This window comes from Phascolarctos cinereus, unplaced genomic scaffold (genome assembly GCF_003287225.1).
Source record: "Phascolarctos cinereus isolate Bilbo 61053 unplaced genomic scaffold, phaCin_HiC Scaffold_726;HRSCAF=1367, whole genome shotgun sequence".
Lineage (NCBI taxonomy): Eukaryota > Metazoa > Chordata > Mammalia > Diprotodontia > Phascolarctidae > Phascolarctos > Phascolarctos cinereus.
The window spans coordinates 239,738,996-239,758,810 of NW_027556098.1; the positions used below are offsets into that span (position 1 = coordinate 239,738,996).

At 38.7% G+C, this 19,815-nt stretch overlaps 1 protein-coding gene across 3 annotated transcripts in view; it reads right to left on the reverse strand.

The window, feature by feature from the left end:
- Nucleotides 1–19,815, reverse strand: part of LOC144454428 (uncharacterized) — a 192,401-nt gene that overhangs the window by 91,067 nt on the left and 81,519 nt on the right. The window lies entirely within an intron of this gene.

The following is a 19,815-nucleotide window of genomic DNA, read 5'->3' on the forward strand; positions in this document are numbered from 1 at the left end:
AATAACAAAAGTTAATTGATTGATTGATTTAAAGGCTTTTATTAAAAATTTATTATTGCCAGACTCTGTGCTAAACACTAGGGATAAAAAATAGAAAAGAGAGCTCCAGCTCTTAAGGAATCTAATTCTGATTGGGGAAGACAACATATATAAAGGAGTGGGGATCAGTGAGGGATGTTATTAAAGACAAAACTTTTGAAAACATAGGAGGCTCATCTGAGCACAGAAGCATAGGACAAGTATCAATATTCTATTTCTATCCTATTTTATGTATACATATATGTATATGTGTATGTGCATATGCACATGTGCATATATATCACAGGCAATTCCTAAAAATCTTCCCCACAAAAAAAAAAAATACCTTCCCTTGTAACAAATTGTTTTTCAGTCATATCTGACTCTACATAGCACCATCCATGGGGTTTTCTTGACAGATACTGGAGTGGTTTGCCATTTCATTCTCCAGTGTGTCCCCATTTTACAGATGAGGAACTGAAGCAAATAGGAGTTAAGTGGTTTGCCAGGGTCACACAGCTAGTAAGTGTCTGAGGCCAGATGTGAACTCAGATCTTCCCTGCTCCAGGCCCAGTGCTCTATCCACTGTGCCACCTAGCTGCCCCTGTGGAAGATATTTCAAAGAGCTCAAATTCTAGAAGAGAAAGATTTTTAGCAGACCTTAAGCTTTAAATAATAATAATACAACCGCTCTAAAAACTGCTGGCATTAGAGCTACCTCTAAAATTAATGCATACATCTGGTAGTGGCATCACTAAGTCAAAGGGTATGAACATTTCAGTCACTTTTCTAGTATAGTTGCCAATTGTTTTCTATAATTGTTGGACCAATGCGGAGTTCTACTAACAGTATATTAATAGAAAGGACCAAGGAACAGTCGATATGGTGTTTGCTGCTTGACAACTCCAGGAGAAATGCCAGGAGCAGAACAAAGGTCTGTATATAATGTTCATCAAGCTAACCAAAGCTAGATGGATAGATAGATAGATAGATAGATAGATAGATAGATAGATAGATAGATAGATAGATAGATAGATAGATAGTTAGACAGGTAGATCATTTTCATGAAGATTTCATACAGATGAAAATTAGGTATGCAGGTCAATAGTTACTAATATACTTGCTAGTCTCCATTAAATCTCTCATCTCTGACACATATCTCTCTGTGTGATAGCATGAACATCTACTAGCTTTTCCTCATAACATTGATATGGTCCACATAGTCACATATGGACAGAACAGGAACTCAAACCAGACTCAGAGGCCTTCTAAAACCATGTTTTTTCTAGAAAGAACCAATGTTCCTTCTATTATGCCATACTAATTATAGAGCTGTAACCCGGAATATAAAATATCATCCAGAGTAATCATCCTGGGCCCCAAGATGTTTGAGAATCAGGGGTTTGGAACTGCATATTACTCAGGATAGCAAACTCCTATACAAAGAATAACTGGAGTTGGTCACTGAGCAGAATTTCCCTTCTGCAATTCATAATTACCTCTCAAACTACATCTTTGCCCTTCTATGAGACCACATCCCCTTTGGCCACTGCTTTTTCTTTATAATAATTATACCTACTGACACTGTTTCTAATATTTCCAAATGTTATTAGCTCTGTTGAACAGTGCTTCCCTTGCTATTTATTTTTACTGGATATTATGGAGTGATGATACCATACAATGTAATTTGCCTTCGGACGTATACCTCCTAGACGTGATTCTGCCTACCCTAAAAACACCACACAGTTGTGAGAATTTTTGAGAGCTCTTTAAGTTCTTTGAAGAATAAGAGCTACATAATCAATCCTTTATGTGATTATACAAAACATGGATCCTACAAAACTAGCTATTAAGCAGTTAACCAAAAACATTGATGCTTCTATCAGGTCATTCAGAATTACACCTCTGAAAAATTCCTCCTCCAATAAATTTCCTAATTTAATAGCTTTTTCTAACAAAAGTATCTCATTTTTTATAGTTCTTTAAGGTTTACAAAGTTTCTTCACAACAGCCCTATGAAGTAGTTAGTGCTTTTTTTAATTGAGGAAACTGAGTCTCAGAGACGTTAAGTGATTTGTCCAAAGTCACTCAACCAGTATGTGTCAAATTCATGTCTTCTGACTCTAACTTCCAAGAGTCTTCTTACTGCACTGTGGTATGATGCATTACCCCATCTGCCACTCTTTCTTTTTCTGTCTGTCTGCCTCTGTCTTACTCTGTCTCTGTGTCTCTGTCTATATCTATCTTTCTCTCCTCCTACCTTCTCTGTCATACTGAGCCCTTAAGAGAAATTACCAATCTGAAGTAATCTCTTAGTGTCATCCTAAAAAGCAACAACCAGAGAAATAATAAAACATTTGTTTCTAAAATGCCTATAATTCATGGCTTTCTTCTGAGATTCTTACTAGTCTACTATATGAAATTTTCCTTCGCTCTCTTCTCAAAATATTTCAGGTTTCACACACCTTTCTGTCCCCATCTGTGGAGATGAATAGGAGGAAAGTGAAAGGCTCCTTGAAATTGATTGTGTCTGAAAGTTTCTAAATAGATAATACCCTGTTTACTGCTATATGTAGAAAGCTGGCTCACGTTGTACCCAAACGTCTTGAGCTATGCCCATGATTCTTCCCTCAACCCTCTGTAAAGCCCTATTCTTTCTGAGCACTTAGGAAACAGCCTGATTGCAAGAATTTGGATTTGATTGAAGTGATATACATAATTGCTGAGCAAGATGGCAAAAATTTTAGAACAACCATGCAAACTTTAGTGATTGCACCTCGTTTCTCCTGAGATGCAAATATACATGCATACAGATACATATATATGTACATATTGCCTTTCCTTTGATTCACTTAACAAACACTTATCAAGCACCTACTATGTGCTAGTCACTGAGAATGCAAATACAAGATGAATCATGATCCCTGTGCTGAAAAATGTTTGCATTCTATTAGAGGATTGCACTTAAATGCAGGTTAAATTTAGTTTAAATGTTAGTTGCATTTAAATGCAATTATGTTGCATTTGTTAATGCAATTAATTAAGCTTTCCTTTATAATAAAGATGTTAAAAGAAAAAAATAGCACAGCAAAACTAGTCAACACATCAACCACACCTGACAGAATATGCAATATTCCATGCTCATAGTCCTCCACTCCTTCAGTGAAGGAAGGGAAGAGTCTCATTTTATGGACTGGGAAAGTGGAGCACAGAAGGATTAAGTGACTTACTTGCCCAGTGTTTCACAGTTAATAATTATCTGAGACAGAATTTAAACCCAGGTCTTCCTGACTCCAAGTCCAGTGATCTAGTCACTGTCATTCTATCTTACTGTGCCATATGTCGAGCTACCCTTCATAGCAAATGATCACATAGGAACATAAGCAGGACGTCTCAAAATATGCCACGTAATCAAGAGGCTTTCTGATTGGCTGAGAGTATGCATGGGTTTATAGAATAGTCAAATGAACTCAAGTTAACATGCTGAAATAAATAAATAAATCCCCAACTGGCATAAAGTGTTTGGGAGCAGAGGACCCCATCCTTTCAGGATGACCTGAATTCAAATTTGGCCTCAGACACTTATTAGCTACGTGACTCAGGGCAAGTCACTTAATTTCTGTCTGCCTGGGAAAGTCACGTATCTCTGTCTTAATCTCTATGTCAGTTTCCTCAACTATAAAATGGGGGTAATAATAGCATCTACCAACCAGAGCTGCTGTGAGAAGCAAATTACATAATATGTGTAAAGACTTGTCAAGTCTTAAAGCACTATATAAATGTTAGCTATTATTAGAAGCAGGAGTTTGTTCATCTGGCCCTTCAGATGACAGAACCCCAGGGCTAGTCATTAAGAAAGAAAAATGGAGAAATAAGGCTCTGCCATAACATTGGAACTTAGAATGCTATCATTACCTGGGACTAAAATCCTCTACCTCTGTTACACAGAACTTGATGGAGTGGTTGGCAGGGTCCATTAGAGTCACCAAATTTAACTTCTAGGAACCTTACAGTTTAGTTCCTGACATGAAGGGACAACAAACGTAATATGGCCTTCTAGCTATAATACATCCTATATGAATATTGAATTGTAATTTGGACTGTACAAAATATAATTGTTTTGCAGAAATGCATGAATTCAGTTTTTCAAGACCTGTTGAACCAGGTCATGGAGGTTCATTTCAATGATAACTTTATTTCTTCCCAGAATCCCACCTAAGATGTCCATTTGGTCAGAGCCATCTTCCATCATTTATGTGAATACCACCTTTTTACCATATTGAAGAAATATCAACTTTAGAAAGAATAGATGAAGTTCCTGAAGCACATAATATAATGAAGATAAATATATATGGATCCCCACAAGATGGAATCCCTAATGAAGTGGGAAGTACTCCTCTCCTTGCAAGAGCAGCAGTGATTCCCTGGAACAGTATCTTTGGCACTACTATAATTAGGATGATTGGGTCATCCTACTGCTTACTGCTGATTTTTTAAAAATAATCATTCAGACAGTTGTCTGAATTCTGTAATAACTCAAGTCCTTATCTATCTAAAACAAGCCCTTCTATACAAATTATAATTCCTATTAACTGTTGTTTTTCTTTTTGTTGTGTTGTTTTTGAACAAATTCAGATTTATTAAAAAGTGAACATTTAAAATAGCTATAATTCTATAACTGTTACAAGGCTGGATAAAAGAAGCTAACATAGCAATAGAAAGTAAACGCTGTAAAAAGTGAATACAGAAAATATTGTGCCTTAGTGCTCTTTTGGCAGCATTTATGTTATGTGTATATCATTACATATTTATAATAACTCTAAGGCACCAAAGGCTAAATAGCAGGTTACAATATTATTTTGTGCACAAAATCTGAGAAATTTGTCAAGAAGTCTGTGTAGTTAAAGAAACATGGGCATAATTTAATGTTTACATAAAGGAATGACTTTTTTTTTACTAAAAAATACAGTAAATATTGGGAAAATTGAAAAAAATAATTTTAGAACATTAAGTTATGTTGAATATATTAGAATTATTTTTTTCTGATAGTGGTAAATGTTTAATGTCACCTATTTTGCAAAACAGCCTTTTCACACTCAAGATATGTTTTGTTTAAAATCTACTTGAGGGGCAGCTAGGTGGCACAGTGGATAGAGCACCAGCCCTGGATTCAGGAAGACCTGAGTTCAAACAGGGCCTCAGACAAATAACACTTACTAGCTGTGTGACCCTGGGCAAGTCACTTAACCCCATTGACTAGCCAAAAAAAAAGCTACTTGAAATTATTTTGACCTACAAAAATGTATACCTAACATATCATGCCTATATAATACTTGAATGAAAAATTATCTGGGTAATAATTTACATCAATTCTGTACTCTCTGACCAAAAATAAATAGGCAAGAATTAACTGCCCAAGGGTTGAAGATTCAGTTGACCAGCTGAAACAAGTTGGCTATTTTACTCCTAATTTTCACCAAGAGGAGATAAGGTTTCACTGAGGGCATGGAAAACCAGGTAGTGTAGAAAGCTATTGGAATTAGGGACTCAGTTTGGGATTTGAAATTCATCTCTGTTTTTGAACATTAGTGTCTAACAGCTGTTTTTCTCCTAAACTCAGTCTGTACACTACATAACCTGGCTTACTTACCTCTTACATGCCACCAAAGTATCATATAAAAAAATGTAGGTGGGGAGCCCTAGGAACACTTTCACATAGGAGACAAGGTCTAGGTCTTTTCCCATACCTTTCTCACCAGGAAAACCTCCTGAAAACAGGGAGAAAGACTGGAGCCTCTATCCCATCACAAATATAGTCAGTCCTTTAGCCTGCCAATTCAGATTTTTGTCTCTATTTCATAACTATTTCATATTCCACTCATCTTTGCTAGGATGTTCCTTCCACCAATTACTGTAGATCAGAAGAAAGGATTCATCATTAAGGGTATTCTTGACACACAGAGATGATGAAACATAGTAGACTGGCCAAGGTAAGAGGACCCAAAAAAGAGAACATAGGGACCAGGACACAATATCCAAGTTTGATAAAGGCTGTCTACCAATGTTATCACTGAGTCACAGCTTTGGAACCCAGAAAGAGTTTTAAGGAAAGAGACAGTGCCTATGACCTATGCTTATGAAAGAGTCTGCTAAGACCCTGCCTGTCATTACTTATATTCTATCTGCCATCACCAGGTGGAGGAGATGGTCAGATTTGAATGAATCAAGTCGAATCAGATAAATTTACCTCCCAGGCATTCTCAAACTTCCTAATCTAGTTCAGACTACCGAGCCCCGGGATCTCTATTCCAGCAACCACTCTTACCATTCATTTCAAAGTTCCTCAGACAAGCTGATGTCTATATTTTGGAATTCCACAGTCTTTCCTTGCAAATCAGACCCTACCCGCTTCCTTTTTAAACAAAGGTTGACTGCACTCCCTTGCCTAGAGGTTTGCCTAATGACTGGTATATGTGAGTCCTTCCTCAGAGGGGGACAGGACACCAATATGTCCCTCCTCAGTTTTCACATGGCAAAAATTTTGTCACAGTGTTAGGCAGCAGCGCTAATTAAACAGATGTTGGTGGACACATTCCTGCCCTAGGTTGAAACTCAAGTGATGGAGTGAATGGATTGAATACTGGCAGTGGAATCCATTTACTTACAGATAGAAATACAAAGGATGTGCCTGAATTAGACTGGCTTACAAATAAACACTATTATAGGTTGCTATTTATGTCTTCAGGTCTAGGAATGTAGTCTGGCATCCTGCCAATTACCTCCCTCTGATAGAATAATCACAAGGCTTCTGCATAATATAGCCTTTAACCCCTCTTGCTTATTCCTTGTTCTATATCCCTATGCCTTCTGCAGCACATAAAAGAAAGTGTCTTCTACTTGGAAATACCTGTATCAAAGCAAAAAATTAACAAAGATATAAACAGAGCCAGAAGCTTGTCTGAATCTCAGAAAATATTCAGATTTCATAATCCTAGAAAAATATCAAAATTTAAGGCATGTACAAAATTTAAGGCATTCTATCAGAGGCCTAGTATTTCAGAGCTAGAAGGGACCTTGGAGATCACTTAATCCATTCTCCTCATTTTCCTGGTAAGGAACTAGTGCCCAGAGAGGGAAAATAAAATTGCACAGCTAATTAGCAGTACAGCCCAGACTAGAATTGTTTTCCTGACTCCCAGTAAAGTGTTCTTCAATTTATCAATCAACGAGCATTTCATTTAAGTACCTACTATGAGTCAAACTATGTGCAAAGTTCTGGAGATAAAAAAGAAAAAATGAAATGCTCACTCGCCTTGAGGATTTTCCAATCTAATGTTTGAGATGACATATACATATATAAGTATGTACAAAATATGTGTCAAAAGAACTTCAGATAGTTTTGGAAGGGAAGGTACCCATAGCTAGAGGAACCGGGGAAGGCATCATGTAGAAGGTGATACTTTAACCAAGTTTTGAAGGAAACTAGAAACTCTAATAGGTAAAGATGAGAAGATAGAGAACTCCAGGCTTGGGAGATGGCCAATACAAAAGTAAGGAAGGGGGAGAGAGTGTCATAGCTGAGGAGCAGCAATTAGGCTAATCCTGATGGAGCAGAATGATGCACAATAAGAGTGGAAGGGTAGGTTGGGGACAGGTTTTTAAGAGCAATAAATGGCAGCTACAGGAGTTTCTATTTGATCACGGAGCAAATAGCCACTGGAATTTCTTGAGTTGGGGATGGGGAGGGGTCAAGCAGGAAAAAGGGCAAAAATGACATAGACAACATTGTCCTGCACAAAATCCTTTTAGTAGCTGTGTGAAAAATGGATTCAAATGGGGAGAGCCTTGAAGAGACCTGAAACAGGGACACCAAATAAGAGGCTATTCCATAGTGAAGATGAGAGACGATGAGGGCCTAAATGTTGTCTGAGAGGAGAAGCTTGTATGTGAAAGATATCATGGAGCCAGAAATGACAAGATTTGGCAACTGATTACAAATGTGTGAAGAACGATGGTGAAGCGTAAAGGATGATGATGAGGTTGGGAACCTGAGGGAGTAGGAGGATGGAGCTCCTTTTCTAAAAGTTAATGCCTTCTGCCTATTGTCCCTCAAACTGGACAGTACAGGAAACCGTTACAGCTCTCCTTGTTTTTCTGTACTGTTGACAGCTTCTTCTGTTCTGAAATGTTTGCCTAATTCTCATGAAAGAGTTCCTGGATTCCTCTCAGTTACAGAGTTTGATCCTAAATTTTTTGAAAAGGTCAGTAAAAATTTTGTCTAACATGAGTATTTAAATTTAATATTAAACATCCAACAAGAATTCATTAAATGCTTACTGTATGGCACATGACATTAAGTGCTGGGAATACAAATACCAAGAAGGAAAAAAAAAACCCTATTCGTAATGAGTTCAGGTCCTACCATGAGATGCTGCGCTGTGGTAAAGTGGTAACTCCAGGTTCCTGAAGGCTATAATAGAGGATTGCAAGCTCTGTCAGGTTGCACAAGGCTAGAGGGACTTAAGCTACAGTACGGTCCTGGTGATGAACTATGTGTCTATCTTCTGAGGATCAGTGCAACTAATTTCAGAGAGACTCATCCCCAGAAAGTTGGCCACCATATGCACCCACCAAAACAGACTGCTCCCACACCCAGTCATCTCCTAAGGTATCATGGTACAATGGAAAGAAAACTGGTTCTAGACTCAAAGAACCTGGGTTCAAATACCACTTCTGCTGCTTATTCCCTCAATGACTTTGGGCAAGTTGCAACTTCTCTGACCTTCAGTTTCTTCATCTGTACAATGAGGGAGTCAAACTAAATGGCTTCTGAGATCTCTTCCAACTGTTGTTCTAAGATTCCTTCTATCCTGCTGCTATTGGTGCTGAACCTTCCATCCTGGACCAGCTCCAGGCACAAGAGTAACCTTTTTACCCCCATCCACTTCTTGTTTGGAGAGCACAAACCAAATCACTACTACCACTTATTCTAGAAAAGCGTGTAAAACAAAGACCTTGTTGCTCTCTTCACCATGCTTGTGACTTTCCCTCCCAGCGGTGGGGAACTTGTGGCTTCAAGACGACATGTGGCCTTCTAGGTTCTTGGGTGCAGCCCTTTGACTGAGTCCAAGTTTTACAGAACAAACCCTTTTATTAATGGGATTTGTTCTGGAAGTTTGGATTCAGTCAAAGGGCTGCACTTGAGGACCTAGAGGGCCACATATGGCCTCAAGGCTGTGGGTTCCCCACTCCTGCTCTAGACCAAAAGACCTTTCCCTGGCCACCACTCCCCATGTGAGTTATCTCCTCCTATTAGAATATAAGCTTCTTGAAGGCAAGGACCATCTTAGTTTTCTACTTGTATCCTCAATGTCTAACAAGGTGCTCAGTTTTTTCATTCATTAATTCATCTGTTCATTCACACAAGGTGACAATTTTTTTTGGCCATAGCAACTCCATGAGATTATATACTAAGTTGTAAAAAAAAATTGTGGTCGTAAGAGTGAAGGGAGTATCTTGTGCTGCTAAAATCACAATATTGAAGGCCGAGTTTGTATAAGTAAACCAAGGTATATGTTCTTAAATTCACAAAATTACTTTAGATATGAAAAGGATCTGAAAGCAAAATAATAATTAAGCGTTGCCTGAGCTAGATGATTTCTAAGATCTCAAATCTTATGATTCTATATCTTTTATATTAGCCAAATTTTCCATTTTTCTCCCAAGATGAAAAAATATATATTATTTTGTTCCTTCCTCCCTCAAAAAAAAATGTTTATACTCTAAAGTCAGGGTATACTCTCATGTGAACCAGTCAGTTTCATTCCCATTCTCGTTCATGAGCTCAGATTGTGACCCTAACCCCATCTTGCAAATGAGATCACAAAAGGATTCTGTATACAAATCTATTACCACAACTAGAAAAATTTGAAGTTCAATGTATTGATTTCAAGTCAGGCAAAACTGTGAGAAAGTTTGTTTTCAGGGTTGCTTGGCTCCCTTCTCTCTGTTTTTTACCATCCTATAAAGTTTTTTAGTCAAATGTGTGAAGTAAGCAAATTTCTTCTTAGTATCTGTCTCCCCAAGCAGGAGTCCCTTTGCTTCCGTCCTTATGTTCTCTCCCATCTTGTGTCATATTTCATATTTCTAAAGAGCCTATTATCTCAAACTAGGCATCACATTAGATGGTAATTCATGATCAACCTTTTTTTTTCCCTACCACACCTGTGATTTCATCAGTGTAGTGAGTTTTCTGTAAGGAAACTTCATCTATCAATAGATTCTGCAATTTATAATTCAATTTAATTTGATAAACATTTTCAAAGTAACTATATGTGCCAGACACTATACTAGGCGCTGGAGAAACAAAAAGAGGGAAAAGACAGTCCCTGCCCTCAAAGAGTTTACAATCTAATGATCTCAGAGAGTGTGTTGGTCATTGAGAGATTAAGGGGTTGGCCCCAAGTCGGCCATTGTGTCAGAGATCATGCTTGAACCCAGGTCTTCCTGATTCAGAGCCTGGTCCTCAATCTACTATACTCAGTTGCCTTTTTCTACTACTCCAGGGTGACTCATAAGGGAAACAGACAAACTCATAAGCTCTTTCTTAATTGTTTAAGGGTGGAGTGAGGGGTTACTGCATATTCATTTACTCATGTATTAAGGGTCTACCATGTATCTAGCCTCCACTCATGTATTACAACTTATATTAAAGTAGGATACAGGTACAAAATAAATATACAAACAAAAGTGTCAACACGTGTGAGAAGCATAAAATTTTACAAGAAAGAAGGATCAATTCTGGCTAGGGATGGGAAAGAGTGTGTGGGGAATATTAAGGCGGGTCTAAAAGATTAGGAAATAGTGGACCTAGGTCTTGAAGGAAGGCCAAGATTTTGCCAGATAGAGATGTGGTTCTTAAAGATCAAAAAGCTTCTGGAACCTACAGAGTGAATTTCTAAGAGCAGAATTTTAATCCTACTTTGGCTATGCTTAGTATCATTCACTAGTGTCCTGTGCAGAGGATAGTATTTTCGTATAAAGTATGAACTTTCATACTTTACTAATACAATGAAAGCATGTTCATACAAATCACTATAAAGGAAACAATAAAATAAGCTATAAATTTCCATATGGTGCTAACATTGGATGACTCTTCTATCACTGTATTAATTAAATAAACTGAGTTCTTTTAAATACTTAATTGTTCCATTTTTTTTCCTACTTCTCTTACAGCCTTCATCGCACAATTGAATTCAATGCAATTCATGGCACGCATCTGAATTGATAATTAATTTATGAAATTATGAAATAGGGGCAGGCATGATGGGTCTTTGGGTACTCTCCAGGAAAGACCACAATAGGCAGCAGGAAACAGGAAAGCAATCATACTTTAATTAAACACAGAGGGTATAGAGGCAAAAAGCCCATAAAGGCAGAGACAAGCGGTGAAAAGTGGTATAGAAGTAGATGGTGGTATGGGGACATGGATGGGATGGGGAAGAACACAGCATGGGGAAAAGGATGGGGAGAGGAGAGTCAGAAAATATTACTCCTGTAACCATGGATTACAGTTGGGAATACTAGGCAGCAAGGACCCAATGAAGATGGAAGAATACCTTGGGTGCTAGATTTTGAGGTCTCAATTTTACGAGGCTTTTTTGGGAAACAGACAAACTCCGAATCTGTGCCAACTTGGGGTTTGTTCATTAACAATCCAAATCATCTCAAGCTTATCACTTTTGATAAGTTGATGTCTTTGTCATGATCTCAAAATTATAAGCACTTTTTTGATGTACTGTTGGACTGGAGATGTAGAGGTCTGGATTTCATCTTGAATTTACATATCATAAGATCAGAACCTTGACAAGCAGAGCTTAGATGGTTTCCCTTGATTTGGCACGTCACCAAGACGTGAATTTTAGTTAACATATGATACCATTTGTAAATTACGCTCTTTTGATTTCTTTAGGATGGTTTGTATGTGACTACAGGCTCCCCTTTACAATCTTATTTCCATCTAAAACTCACTATATTGGGGCAGCTGTTTGGTGCAGTGGATGGAACACCAGCCCTGGAATCAGGAGGACTTGAGTCCAAATATGGCCTCAGACACTTCCTAGCTATGTGACCTGGACAAGTCACTTAACCCTGACTGCCTCAAAAAAATAAAATAACAATCACTATATTGACTAGAAGAGGAGGGATGATCACAGGGACAGAACAAAATACAATATTAACACAACCTATTCCCTGGTGCCCTGACCAAGATTATGTACTACCACATCTACAGAGTGATCTAAACAAAATCACTGCAGCACAATAATCACAGTTAACTTCAAAGGATCCTCACAGGAATCCTGCCAATTTGCCTGGAAAAATCCAGGAGAAAAGATCAGTGAAAATACTCATAGGCCCTGGCAAGATGTTTTTGCTATCTGTGATGATGACATCAATGGTCTTTACTTGGTTTCTCATATGGTCTGTGATGAGGGCTATTTCTCCTGAAGGGACAATCTGCATGAACTGGATGAGTTTACAAATTCTTCTCTGGCTGGTTAACATAGTCCTCCAGTGGTCCCTCACCATAGTTCCCATAGTACATTTTCCTTCAGCCAATTCGTCAAGTCCTCTGGCAGTGTCCTCAATCTGATCCTTTTATTGCTCTGCAATAGTTATCTGTGCTTCCTTCAGCTTTCTATGGATCTATCCCTTTGCAATACCCCAGGTTATGAATCCAATTAAGGGCTCACAAGCTTATCAGGACATGTCCCACTGCACATTGGTCATGGTGCAAAATGCCCAGGGATCTGATGGGTATTGTTGGGGCATCCTTGCAAAAAAAAAAGTACAGTCCACCTCCATGGTGACTAGGGTGCATGTCAAATTAAGCAAGAAAGGTGTTAGAGTGTGCATAGACAAGGTACTGGAGAGCTGGTGGCATGCACGCCCAACATTTCCCTTCTGGCACAGCCAATTGGGTTTAACTGTGGTGTTGAAGTCTGCTGACTGAGTCCAAGTTTGACTGTTTGAGGACACATATCTTCATCTGGAGCCACCCTGTGGGGATAGTACCTGGGCAATTTGTGACACACACTGGTATTGTCAGGAAGGTCACCAAATCCTGTGCTGTGGGGCTGAAGCAGCCTGTGAGTAATGGCTGCCTGGAAACTAAAAACTGTTTTATCTTCATCTGGTTGCAAAGCTTTAGCAAGGTTAAGTGTGCAAGAGTCAGCTGTGGTGGTGAACTGTCTACCCCAAAATTCTTGTGGCTTATAGCATGTCCAGCACTAGGTGAGGTTCTGTGCAGAGGCAGCTGTTTAGCAATTGCCACGTGAAGATTGCTCTTTGATAGGGAGCATCTATAACGGGCCAGCCAGATTAGGGGGGAGGATTTCCCTTACAGGTGGGAGTCAGGAAGTCTGGGGTTCCCCCAGGGTGTCATTTGAGGCCATCTGCCTTGCCTTACAGAGTGAGAAAAGGCCCAGGATGTGAACTGTGGGTGTCAGGGTGGAGTCTCAAGGGGCCATGAGGGCTACTATTCAGAGTACAGAGTGCTTCAGGCACCATCTGCATCCACTTGGGAATCCAGTTTCCCCCTAAAAGCTTGAGCAGGGTGGTTTTTTAAGAGTCCATTTTGATTTTCAATCACTCCAGCAGCCTGAGGCCTATCGGGCAGGTAGAAAGAGCACAGAATACTGTTGTTCTTTGCCCACAGTTTTAACACAGCATCCAAGTTTTTTTTTTTTTAAGTAGAGACATATTTTGTCAAATACTTTGATTCAGTTACTTTTTTTCCTTTAAAACCAAAGCATAAGAAAATAAGATTTTACATGAAATGTTGTCTATAATAGGAACTAAACACTCTCCATTAAGACGAAAGCAAAATTAACAAGAAATAAAACATCTTCCAAACCTTTGCTTATCATGACTTATTTTCTCAGCGTCCTAAAAAGAAAGCTGAATGAATGCTTTCTTGTTCTTGTAACAAATGCATACTCATTTAAAACCAAAATGTCATAAATTGGGCAGAGCCAAGATGGCCAAGAAAAAGCAGCAACTCACTTGAGTTTCCCCCAAAACCCTGCCATAAAACAATTCCTGGTGCAGCAATACCTACAAACACACAGGGTAGAATAACTTTCAAAGACAACTTACAAGGTTGGCAGAAAAGATCTGTCACACTTGGGTGAGAGTGGAGCACATGTGGTCCAACATAGGCCGCACCAGTGCAGACCAGGTCCAGCAAACAAGGAGCAGGCCTTGGGATTCACTGAATCATTAGCAGCAGTGGTTGTTTCTAGAGCTCTCAGCCCATAGACAGAAAAAGGGCCAAACAGTTGGTCAGAAGGAGATCGTAGGGGACTCTTTGCTAGCACTGAGGGAGGACTCTGTTGTTTTGCTCATACTCAGATCTTTGTTATAGTCCTGGGTAGCAGTCCCAGGGTGAGGAGGAGCACTAGCACACCAGACCTTGTGGCTACAGTGGAAACCTTTATCACAGGTCCAGGGCAGAAAAGAGTAGTTATGGTCACTCATAGACCAGAACATAGGCCAAGAGTAAACACCCCTCTCCTTATATCATATCACTTTGGAAGAATTGAAAACTTACAGGTCCCTAGAAATATTTGTGAAAACATCTGTACAAAATCCCTGAGGCGTGGGACACTGAGGGCTTCAGCCTGAAAGCAGAGCCCTACTTTAACAAAGACTTAAAAGTCATCTAATAAGCTGGTGAAATGAGCAAACAATAGGAAAAAACTCTGACCATTGAAAGTTACTGTGGTGACAAGGAAGATCAAAACACACACTCAGAGGAAGACAACAAAGTCAAAGTTCCTACATGTGAAGCCTCCAAGAAAAATATGAATTGGGGGATAGCTAGGTGGTTCAGTGGAATAGAGCTCTGGCCTTGGAGTCAGGAGGACCTGAGTTCAGGCCCAACCTCAGACAAGATATTTACTAGCTGTGTGACCCTGGGCAAGTCACTTAACCCCAATTGCCAAAGCAAAAAGTAAAAAATATATATATATAAATTGGTCTCAGGCCATGGAAGAGCTCAAAAAGGATTTTGAAAACAAAGTATAGGTAGAAATCAAGAGAGGTAGAGGAAAAATTGGGAAGAGAACTGAGAATGATACAAGAAAATCATGAAAAATGAGTCAACAGCTTGGTAAAGGAGACATAAAAAATGCTGAATAAAATAACGCCTTAAAAAATGGACTAGGTCAAATGGTAAAAGAAGTGCAAAAAGCCAATAAGGAGAAGAATGCCTTAAAAAGCAGAATTGGCCAAATGGAAAAGACCAAATGGAAACGGCACATAAATTCACTGAATAAAAAATACTTAAAAAATAGAATTGGCCAAATGGAAAAAGGAGGCACAAAAGCTCACTGAAGAAAATAATTCCTTAAAAATTAGAATTGAACAAATGGAAGCCAATGACTTTATGAGAAATCAAGACATTATAAAACAAAACCAAAAGAATGAAAAAATAGAAGACAATGTGAAATATCTCAGTGGAAAAACCACTGACCTGGCAAACAGATCCAGGAGAGATAATTTAAAAATTATTGGACTACTTGAAAGCCGTGATCCAAAAACAAGCCTAGACATCATCTTTCAAGAAATAATCAAGGAAAACTGGCCTGATATGTTAGAACTGGAGGGTAAAATAGAAATTGAAAGAATCCATTGATCGCTTCCTGAAAAAGATCCCAAAATGACAACTCCCAGGTATATTGTAGCCAAATTCCAGAGTTCCCAGCTCAAGGAAAAAATATTGCAAGGAGTGAGAAAGAAACAATTCAAGTATTGTGGAACCACAGTCAGGATAACACAAGATTTAGCAGCTTCTACATTAAAGGATTGGAGTGCTTGGAATATGATATTCCAGAGGGCAAAGGAGCTAGGATTACAAACAAGAATCATGTACCCAGCTAAACTGAGTATAATCCTTTGGGGGAAAATGGTCATTCAAAGAAATAGAGGACTTTCAAGCATTCTTGATGAAAAGACCAGAGTTGAATAGAAAATTTGACTTTCAAGTATAAGACTCAAGAAAAGCATAAAAAGGTAAACAGGAAATGAAACTCATAAGAGACTTGATAAGGTTAAACTGTTTTACATTCCTACATGGGAAGATGATACTTGAAACTCCAAAGAGCGTTCTCATTATTAGGGCAGTTAGAAAGAGTACATATAGACAGAGGGCACAGCTGTGCATTGAATCTAAGGGATGATATCTAAAAAAAAAATAAAATTAAGGGATGAGAAAGGAATGTACTGGGAGAAAGGGAAAGAGGAGGGTAGAATGGGGTAAATCATCTCACATTAAAGAGGCAAGAAAAAGCTTTTACAATGGAGGGGAAGATAGGGGAGGTCAAGAGGATTGAGTGAACCTTGCTCTCATCTAAATTGGCTCAAAAAAAGAATAACATACACATTCAATCAGCTGTAGAAATGTATCCTCCCTACAGGAAAGTAGGAGGGAAAGCAGATAAGAGAACAGGGGATGGGGGGTGGGTAATAGAATGCAGGGGCAGATTGAGGGAGGCAGTAATCAGAAGCAAAACACTTTTGAGAAGGGACAAAGTGAAAGGAGAGAGAAAATACAATAAACAGGGGTAGGGGAAATAGGATGGTGAGAAATACAGTTAGCAATAGTAACTGAGAAAAAAATTTAGAGCAAATACATCTTATAAAGGCCTCATTTCTCAAACATGTAGAGAACTGAGTCAAATTTATAAAAATAAGAGCCATTCCCCAATTGATAAATGATCAAAAGACATGAACAGTTTTCAGATGAAGTGATTAAATCTATCTATAGCCATATGAAAAAATGCTCTAACTCACTATTTATTGGAGAAATACAAATTTTAAAAACCCTGGGGTACTACCTCATACCCATTAGATTGGCTAATAGGACAGAAAAGGTAAATGACTCATGTTGGAGGGGATGTGGGGGAAATGAGACATTAATGCATTGTTGGTGAAGCTGTGAACTGATTCAACCATAGAGCAATTTGAAATTATGCCCAAAGGGCTATAAAACCATGTCATACTCTTTGACCTAGCAATACCACTACTAGATCTGTATCCCAAAAGAGAAAGGAAAAAAAAGCAAAAAACAAAAAGGAAAAGGACCTGTATGTACAATAATATTTATAGCAGGTCTTTTCTGGTGGCAAAGAATTGGAAACTGAGGGGATGCCCATTGATTGGGGAATGGCTGAACAAATTGTGGTAGATGATTATGATGGAATGCTATTGTGCTATAAGAAATGATTCCCAGGATGCTCCCAGAAAAACCTGGAAAGACTTAGATAAGCTGACGCAAAGTGAAATGTACTATGTATAAAGTAACAGCAACATTGTAAGATGATCAGCTGTGAATGACTTAGCTATTCTCAGCAATACAATAATCCATGACAACCCTGAAGGACTTATGATGAAAAATGCTATCCTTCCCCAGAGAAAGAACTGATGGTGTCTGAATACAGACTGAAGCATACTTTTTAAACTTTCTTTATTGTTCTTCAGGGGTTTTTTGCTGTCTCTTTTTTTTTCTGTTTTTGTTTTTGGTCTATGTTTTCTTTCATAACATGACTAATATGGAAATGCTTTGCATGGCTACACATGTATAACCTATATTGAATTGTTTGCCTTTTCAGAGGTGGAGGAAGGAGGCAAAAGAGAGAGAAGAATTTGAAGCTTAAAGTTTTAAAAATGAATGTTAAAACTTGTTTTTACATGTGACTGAGGAAAAACAAAATACTAAATAAATTTTAAACTACATTTTAAAAGTCATAAATTCATCTTCTCAACAATTTAAATTAGATGAATTAAATTAAAAAGAGAAACATATTACATGTCCCAGGATCACATCTCTTGATTTGTTTGCATTATGAACTTCTAGCAAAGCATAAGTCAGTTGGCTGTGGATTACAATTAAAAAATTTTGATGAAAAAACAGCTACCTTGACATACCCTTTATACAGCTAAGAGCCACCCTGTGAAATTCTCTCCCCCAGTGGGCGGAGCTAAGATGGCAGAGTGAAAGCAGTGACTTGCTTGAGCTCTCCCCCAAACCCCTCCAAATACCTATAAAAAATGGCTTTAAACAAATTCTAAAGCAGCAGAACCAAAAAAAAGAGAGACTGAAGCAAATTTCCAGTCCAAGACAGCCTGGATGGTTGATCAGAAAGGCATATAGCGCAGGAGAGGTAGAGGAGCGCAGTTTGGCATGGGCACGCAGGCTGCAACGAACCTGGAGCAGGCCTCAGAGGACTGAATCTCAGACAGCTGTGGCAGTTTCCAGACTTTTCAACCCAAGAACGCGAAAGACAACTTAGAAGGTCAGTGGGAAAAGTCTGTTTCTCCGATGCTGAGAGAGAGCGAGGTGGTTTCAGCTCCATTCCCTGAGCACAGCCAGGGGCAGGGGCTGCCTCCTGAGCTTCAGGCCCACAGACTGAGAGGGAATCCAGTGGCTGATCAGAGGGACATTGCAGGGATCTCTTTGCCAATGCTGAGGCAGGAATATCTTGCTTTGCCTGTGCTTGGATCTGGGTCACAGTTCTGGGTGGCAATCCTGGGACAAGGAGGAGCACTGGCATGGTGGAGCTTGTAGTGGCTGTGAAGAGGAACTGAAAATTACAGGTCCATAGAAGTATCTCTGAAAACAGCTGTACAAACCCCCAAAGCTTGGGACAGTACATTCTCCACAATGGAAGCAAATTCGTACCTTAACAAAGAGTTTAAAACTCAAGTAATTGGCCAGGATCATGAGCAAGCAGCACCAAAAGAGTCAGACTATATTATCTTACTTTGGTGACAAAGAGGATCAAAACGTACAACCAGAGGAAGACAACAAAAACAAAGCTCCTACATCCAAAGCCTCCAAGAAAAATATGAATCAGTCCCAGGACTTGGAAGAGCTCAAAAGGGATTTTGAGAAGCAAGTAAGAGAAGTAAAGAAAAACCTGGAAGAGAAATGAGAGTGATGTAAGAAAATCATGAAAAACAAGTCAACAGCCTGCTAAAGGAGACACTAAAGAATACTGAAGAAAATAACACCTTAAAAAATAGCCTAACCCAAATGGCAAAAGAGATCCAAAAAGCCAATGAGGAGAAGAATGACCTAAAAAGAAAAGTGGGCCAAATGGAAAAGGAAGTCCAAAAGATTTCTGTAGAAAATACTTCCTTAAAAATTAGAATAGAGTAATTGGAAACTAGTGACTTCATGAGAAATCAAGACATTATAAAACAAATCCAAAAGAATGAAAAAATAGGAGACGATGTGAAATATCTCATTGGAAAAACAACTGACCTGGAAAATAGATCCAGGAGAGAGAATTTAAAAATTATTGGACTATCTGAAAGCCATGATCAAAAAAAGAGCCTAGACATCATCTTTCAAGAAATTATCAAGGAAAACTGCCCTGATGTTTTAGAACCAGAGGGCAAAATAGAAATTGAAAGAATCCACAGATCTCCTCCTGAAAGAGATCCCCAAAGGAAAACTCCTAGGAATATTGTAGCCAAATTCCAGAGTTCCCAGGTCAAGGAGAAAATATTACAAGCTGCCAGAAGGAAACAATTCAAGTACTGTGGAAACACAATCAGGATAACACAAGATTTAGCAGCTTCTACATTAAAGGACCGCAGGCATGGAATATAATATTCCAGAGGGCAAAGGAGATAGGATTACAACCAAGAATCACCTACCCAGCAAAACTGAGTATAATCCTTCAGGGGAAAAAATGGTCATTCAGTGAAATAGAGGACTTTCAAGCATTC